This window comes from Spermophilus citellus, assembly GCF_964194105.1.
Source record: "Spermophilus citellus genome assembly, chromosome: 3".
Lineage (NCBI taxonomy): Eukaryota > Metazoa > Chordata > Mammalia > Rodentia > Sciuridae > Spermophilus > Spermophilus citellus.
In genome coordinates this window covers 12,549,875-12,556,480 of record NC_138184.1, presented here as the reverse complement: position 1 = coordinate 12,556,480, position 6,606 = coordinate 12,549,875, and the positions used below count along the sequence as shown (strand labels likewise).

The 6,606-nt window shown below is 42.8% G+C and overlaps 1 pseudogene across 1 annotated transcript; it reads left to right on the top strand.

The window, feature by feature from the left end:
* The first annotated feature begins 1,315 nt into the window (after positions 1 to 1,315).
* On the top strand, positions 1,316 to 2,327 carry LOC308643244 (olfactory receptor 7A10-like; annotated as a pseudogene). The gene has a single exon. The product of its transcript is annotated as an olfactory receptor 7A10-like (transcript).
* The last annotated feature ends 4,279 nt before the right edge of the window (positions 2,328 to 6,606 follow it).

Sequence of the window (6,606 nt, the reverse complement as noted above, 5' to 3'; positions counted from 1 at the left end):
CTAAAGCTAATAAACAAAGAGAAATCCACCTGGACCCCTGGGATAACTCTGAAATCAAAATTATGCATCCTCGCATGTATCTGAAATTTAAAATAATGTCAAACTCTGATGCTTGAAGCAGAACAGTGGTTTCCAGGCAAGGAAGGAGAGGAAAGCATGGGTAGGAGATTACAGATGTCAAGTGACAGTTATGTAAAATGTCTAATGTCCAGACCTCTACTATGCAACTTAGTACCTAGGGCTAGCAGGTGATATTATGCACTTGACAATTTGCTATGAGGACAGATCTCATTTTCAGTATTCTCACCTCAGAAGAAACAGAAAAACAAAGGCATGCCATGGGAGGAGAAAGTCTCTGACTTTCATTGTAGTGATGGGACCACCAGGATTTACATATGTCTGCACTCATCAGGTTGCATATGTCATATATGTATAAAATGTAACTACACTACAATAAAGCAGGTTAAAACAAAAGTACTATGGACAATACGTGGAAAGTGACCCTGTGCATTTGGACAGTCTTCAAATTTCAACCATCTTAGGGAGTCCACCTTCCTCACCATCCTTAGACACAACCTCTCCTCCATCTCCCTCTTGCTCATTCTGGCTGCCAGTGGCTCCCTTGTGAATACTGACATGTGCAGCAATCAACAGTCTCAGGGCCTTTGTGCTGCTCACCTCTTCTGCCAGACACCTGCTTCTGCAGTTAACCTTGTGGCTTCCCTGCTGTTGTTGGAGGTCTGTATTCAAATACCACCTTGTCTTCCCAGGACCCCTATAAAAACAGCACCCCATCTACTCTCCCTTTTACATGCCCATGTTTCCTTCATTGCAATTATAACCATCTGATATATTATAGGATCATTTATTTTCCATTTTTAAATAAAATATGAAAATTGTGCACACTTGTGCTGTGCCATGTGAGGTCTTAATATATGTAGGTGTTTTATACTGTTCAAATAATTCTCCAAAAACATGTAGCATTACTTTATGGTGAAACATTTAAAATAATCTAGCTCCAATGTCAAAAATAATTTATCCACTTCTTACGGAATTACTGAATCATAGGGATATTCATATTTCAGCAACCATCCACATTGGCTAGACAGTGCCAGGAATATGGGGGATCTCTGTGTGCATTGCTGTAGGGCATGAAAAATACTTACTAAAATTATTGAATATATAGTATTTATAAATCCTTCAAGAGAGAGACTTGAATTCTGAGTCAGAGATGGCACATGGAATGTCCTGTGGAGGACCACGTACAAAAATTAGTCATGACATTTTTCTCTTTTTTAGTAGTTACGTACAGCACATGGAATCAAAAAATGACACAAAAATTTTAGAATTTCTTCTCCAGGGAATTTCAGAGGACCTAGAACTGAAGCCCCTCATCTTTGGGCTTTTCCTGTCCATGTACCTGGTCACTGTGCTGGGGAACCTGCTCATCATCCTGGCCACCATCTCAGACTCCCACCTGCACACGCCCATGTACTTCTTCCTCTCCAACCTGTCCTTTGTGGACATCTGGTTCATCTCCACCACCATCCCCAAGATGCTGGTGAACATCCAGACACAGAGCAAGGCCATAAGATATGAGGGCTGCATCGTACAGATTTATTTTTTTACATTATTTATAGTGTTGGACAACTTCCTCCTGGCTGTGATGGCCTATGACAGGTATGTGGCCATCTGTCACCCCCTGCATTACATGGTTATCATGAACCCATATCTCTGTGGCTTGCTGACGCTGGCTTCCTGGATCACAAGTGCCCTGAATTCCTTATTACAAAGCTTGATGGTGTTGCGGTTGTCCGTTTGTTCAAACTTGGAAATCCCACACTTTTTCTGTGAAATTAACCAGGTGTTTCAGCGTGCCTGCTCTGACACCTTTCTCAATGAGGTGGTGTTATATGTTGCTGTTGTCTTCCTAGGAGGTGGCCCCCTCACTGGCATCCTTTACTCTTACTCCAGGATAGTGTCCTCCATCCGTGCAATCTCATCAGCTCAGGGCAAGTACAAAGCCTTCTCCACCTGTGCATCTCACCTCTCTGTGGTCTCCTTATTTTATGGCACAAGCCTAGGTGTGTACTTCAGTTCTGCTGTGACCCAAAACTCACACTCCATTGCGACAGCCTCAGTGATGTACACTGTGGTCACCCCCATGCTGAACCCCTTCATCTACAGTCTGAGGAACAAGGACATCAAGAGTGCTCTGAGGAGACTCCTTTGGAGGACACCTGGAAAGGGACCAGTTGGTCCACCCCAGTAGAGTCACCTGTGAGTTCAAGGCTCCAAGTTTTAGAGCTGGAAACCATTATTTTTAACCAGACGATATAATAAAATGTTGATCCTTTTAGTGTAATCTCCATTGCTTTGGCATCAATTTCCCTGTACAATTAAAGTAACTGTTACACTGGGCTTTTTGTACTTTGTGGTCTCTCTTGGTCACTTCCTAATTTCCTACTTTTTGGTTTTTCTTGGTCACTTCCTACTTTCCCAAACCTATTCCCACCCTTCAGTTGAAAGCATTTGGAAATTCCGACTCATATCATATCATGGGACAACATGAACTTGAGGAATAATTTTCTCTCTCTTTTTTTCTTTTGGTTACACATGACAGCAGAATCCATTTTGATATAATTACACCAACATGGAATACATCTTAATCTAGTTAAGATCCCATTCTTGGGGATGGATGTTAGTGGGATTATTTTTTTTCTTTTTCTTTCTTTTCTCTTTTTCTCCTAGTGCTGGGAATGGAACCCAGGCCTCATGCACACCAGGCAAGCACTCACCATCACTGAGCGAGGTTCCCAGCCCTTAAGAATAAATTATTTTCAAATAACAGCACAACACATAGTTTTTCTTCTCTTTTTTTAAAGCAATGTCCGTGAGTCTTATGACATCAGTGAAACACTCCACTTAGATACGAGAGCCGTTTGCACCCTCCATTGTATAGCATATGAACTCTGACACCTTGTCTTCTCACTGTGCTCATGTCATTCTTTAGTGTTCCTTCTTTCTTCCTTATTTTCCTTTTTCTTCCTTCCTCTCTTCCCTTTCCCATGCAGCCCAAGGCCTTGTGCAGGGTAAACATCCGCTCCACTGGGAGCTGCGTCCTGGCTCCCATCCCTGTTTCCCACATCACGACCTTCACTGTTCTTCCTGGGACGTCAACACAGCAGGCTTCTCTCTAACTGGTCACTGGGTGGTGTTCCCTCTTTAGGATCATGTTCTCTATTCAGCTCCACACACTGTCTACCGTCTGGAAAAAAATTATTCAATGTGTTTCAAAGCAGTCTATGTGGAGGACAAACTGGACAAACAAATTTATTCAGTATCGCCTGAGTGTCAGGGAATACCTTAAATATGTTAAAGCATAATCTTAAATGAGGTAAATTTTATTGCCATGGAAAATATTACTTGGCATGTTCTGGCTCCACTCATTGAAGAGTGGGAGGTTTTCTCCCATGTGTGAGAGGGTTTATACACTGGGTTTCTGGATGGGTTGATAGACTTTATGTTTTTTCATTGAATTATCTTCCTGTTGCTACTTAGAATCCTCTAACACTGTCTAGCAATACCACTCTTCCTGTGGCTCCAAGGGGCTTCCCATTTTCTAAGTTTTACCATAACCATTCTGGGGCCCATTAATGAATAATATCATCCCATATCATCTCCTTTACCCTCAGGCATCAATTTGACCTTGATGATGTTTTGCACAGGAGAGACTGAACTCCAGCCCAGTCATGTGATTCAGAGTCAACCATATTCCCATTCAAAGGCACATGTCCTCCACATCTCTTAATCAGCTAGAACCTCATTGGAGGCACTTTTTAATACACTTGTGTGAAACCAACTTGCACAACAGATTAATTATGAATGATGTCATCAAGTGTCAAAACACAAGTGAAAATTAAAAGTAGCAAGTCCTTTTTCCCTTGGATCATTGCATTAGGTAGCTATTTCTATGTTAAAGTCATCCTAAAGCTGAATGGTTTAAATAACAGCATGTTTGGGCTGGGGTTGTGGCTCAGCGGTAGACTGCTCATCTGGCATGTGTGAGGCCCTGGTTCGATCATCAACACCAAAAAAATAAAAAATAAATAAGTCCATGTACACCTAAAAAATAAATATTTTTTTAAAAAATAACACTATGCTCATCAATTGGAAGCAAAGGGTAGAGGGTGGAGAGTGGAGGGTGGAGGGAGGGTGGAGGGTGGAGGGAGGGTGGAGGGTGAAGGGTAAAGGGTGGAGGGAGGGTAGACGGAGGGTGGAGTGTGAAGGGTGGAGACTCTCATGATACCTCTGTAAGGTGTGTCTCCCCACATTCTGTAAATTAATGTATGTCACATGTATCAGTCAAGGTTCTCCAGAGAAACCAAACCAGCACACTGACAAAGGGTAGTTGGATGGACAGATGACTGATGGATAGAGATATGGTTATAGAGACAGGATTGACTGAACAATTCCAGAGGATGAGTATTTCTACAATGGCTTCTGCAAGCTGGAGACCAGAGAAGCAAACCAGGTTACTCACTCCAAAAATCTGGAACTCTCAGAACCACACAGAACAATAGTTCAGCCCCCAGCCATAAGGCTCAAAGCCCAAGAGCTCCAGACGCCACTTGGTGCAAGTCCCACATGCCAAATACTGAAGAAACGAAAGTCTGATGTTTGACATAAGCAGCAGGAGAGAACGAGCCCTGTTTCCAGAGGAAGAACAGAGAGAGTCTCCCCCTTCTTCCATTTTCCTGTCCCATCCTGGCCTCAAACATGTACATACTGTGGCTCACATTCAGGGAAGATCTTTCCCACTCAGTTTGCAGACCCCACAACACTCCTCTCTGAAAATAGCCTTCCAGACACACTTGAAAGGAAATTACCAATCCTCAACATCCCTCGAGCCAGTCAAGGTGGCACCCAAATTTAATCATCCACTCACCAGAGTTTAGAGGCCCTCTGGGAACATTCATGTTGATCAGATGAGACTCTGTACAGGCCCGAAGCAGTTGGGTGGAATGACGCACTGTTCTTAGAGAAAGCAGGAGCAATAAGAATTTGTGAGGCATAAAACAAATGCTCTCAGTGCAGAAAGAGAAAAGATAAGACCTTTCTGACGACATCAAAATTTGTGAGTCATGTTCTCTGGATTTGCAAGAAGGAGTTGGGGGGGGAGAAATAATTTGGCACAACCAGAGACATCGGCTTTGCAGATCTTCCCGAGAGTGAAACACAGTGTAGCAGCTTAGAAGAGATTGAAAACCCTTACTGGGCCTACTTGGTGCCATTTTGTGTGGGTCAGAGACAGTTCCCATGAGTCCAACACAGCACAGGGTTGTGGACTCAGGCTCTGAGCTGCCTCCCTGGGTCCGCTCCACCACCCTCCCTGACTCCTGGGAGTGGCTCAGTGCTAGACTCACTTCCTGTGCCAGGAAACCCTTGTGATGTCACAGTGACCTGAGCCAATGAGAAACAAGGTGATGGTCACAATGTCTGCTATCTGTGGAGCATCTGCTCTGGGCAGGTCATTTCCTGTGGGCTTCAACCTACGGCTTAGTTCACATAGAAATTCCATGAAGAAGGGGGAATCTACCCAGTTTGTATATAAGGAGCCAAGGTCTGTACATTTGATTTCCTGTTATGGAGGACATATAGAAGAGGCCAGTGTCAACTTGTCTAGGCAGAAGCTGAGCTGAGTCCACATCTGACCACCTAAGATAAGAACAGAGCTGATGGAGGCCTTCATGGTGGAGAAGGCCTCGAAATGCCTGGCTTAACTCTGATGCTGGACAACAGCCTCAGTGGTCAATAATGGAACCACCGTGTGATCTGGCAATCCTACCCCTGGGTAGACGTCCAACGCAAATGAAATTAGTATTCCAAAGAGATATTTGTACTTCCATATTTTTGAAGCATTATTTTAAAAAGCAAGATCTGGATTCTACCTAAGTGTCCATCAACAGATGAATGAATAAAGGAAATTTGGCACACAAACAATGGAATATGATACAGCCATAATAATGGATTAAATCCTTCACATTCAACAAAATACATGGAACTCTTTTTGTTACATGAAATTAGGCAGATGCAGGAAGACAACTGCCATATGACCTCACTCTGCAGAATCTAATTTTTTTTTTTCGGCGGGGGAGGTACTAGATTGAACACACAAGTGTTTTACCACTGATCCACATCCCCAGCCCTTTTTGTTTTTTTTCTTTTTAGACATGAATTCACTAAGTTGTTTAGGGCCTCACTAAATTGGGGAGGCTGGAGTCAAACTTATAATCCTCCTCCTCAACCTCTCTAGTCACTAAGATTACAGGTGTGTGCCATTGGATCTGTCAGAATCTAAAATATTGGATTGTATAGAACTGAAGGTTAGAATAGTAGTGAAGAGGGTTAGGTGGATTGGGGAAGGGAAGTTTGCAAAGATGTTGGTTGAAGGATACAATATTTAGTTAGGAGGGATAAATGAGGAGAGATCTACTACTGCAAACCATGGTAAGCACAGGTAACAATATTTTGAATCTTGAAAAGTACCAAGAGTGAATATTGAGTGGTCTTACCACAAAAATAGAAACTATTTGAAAAAATGTG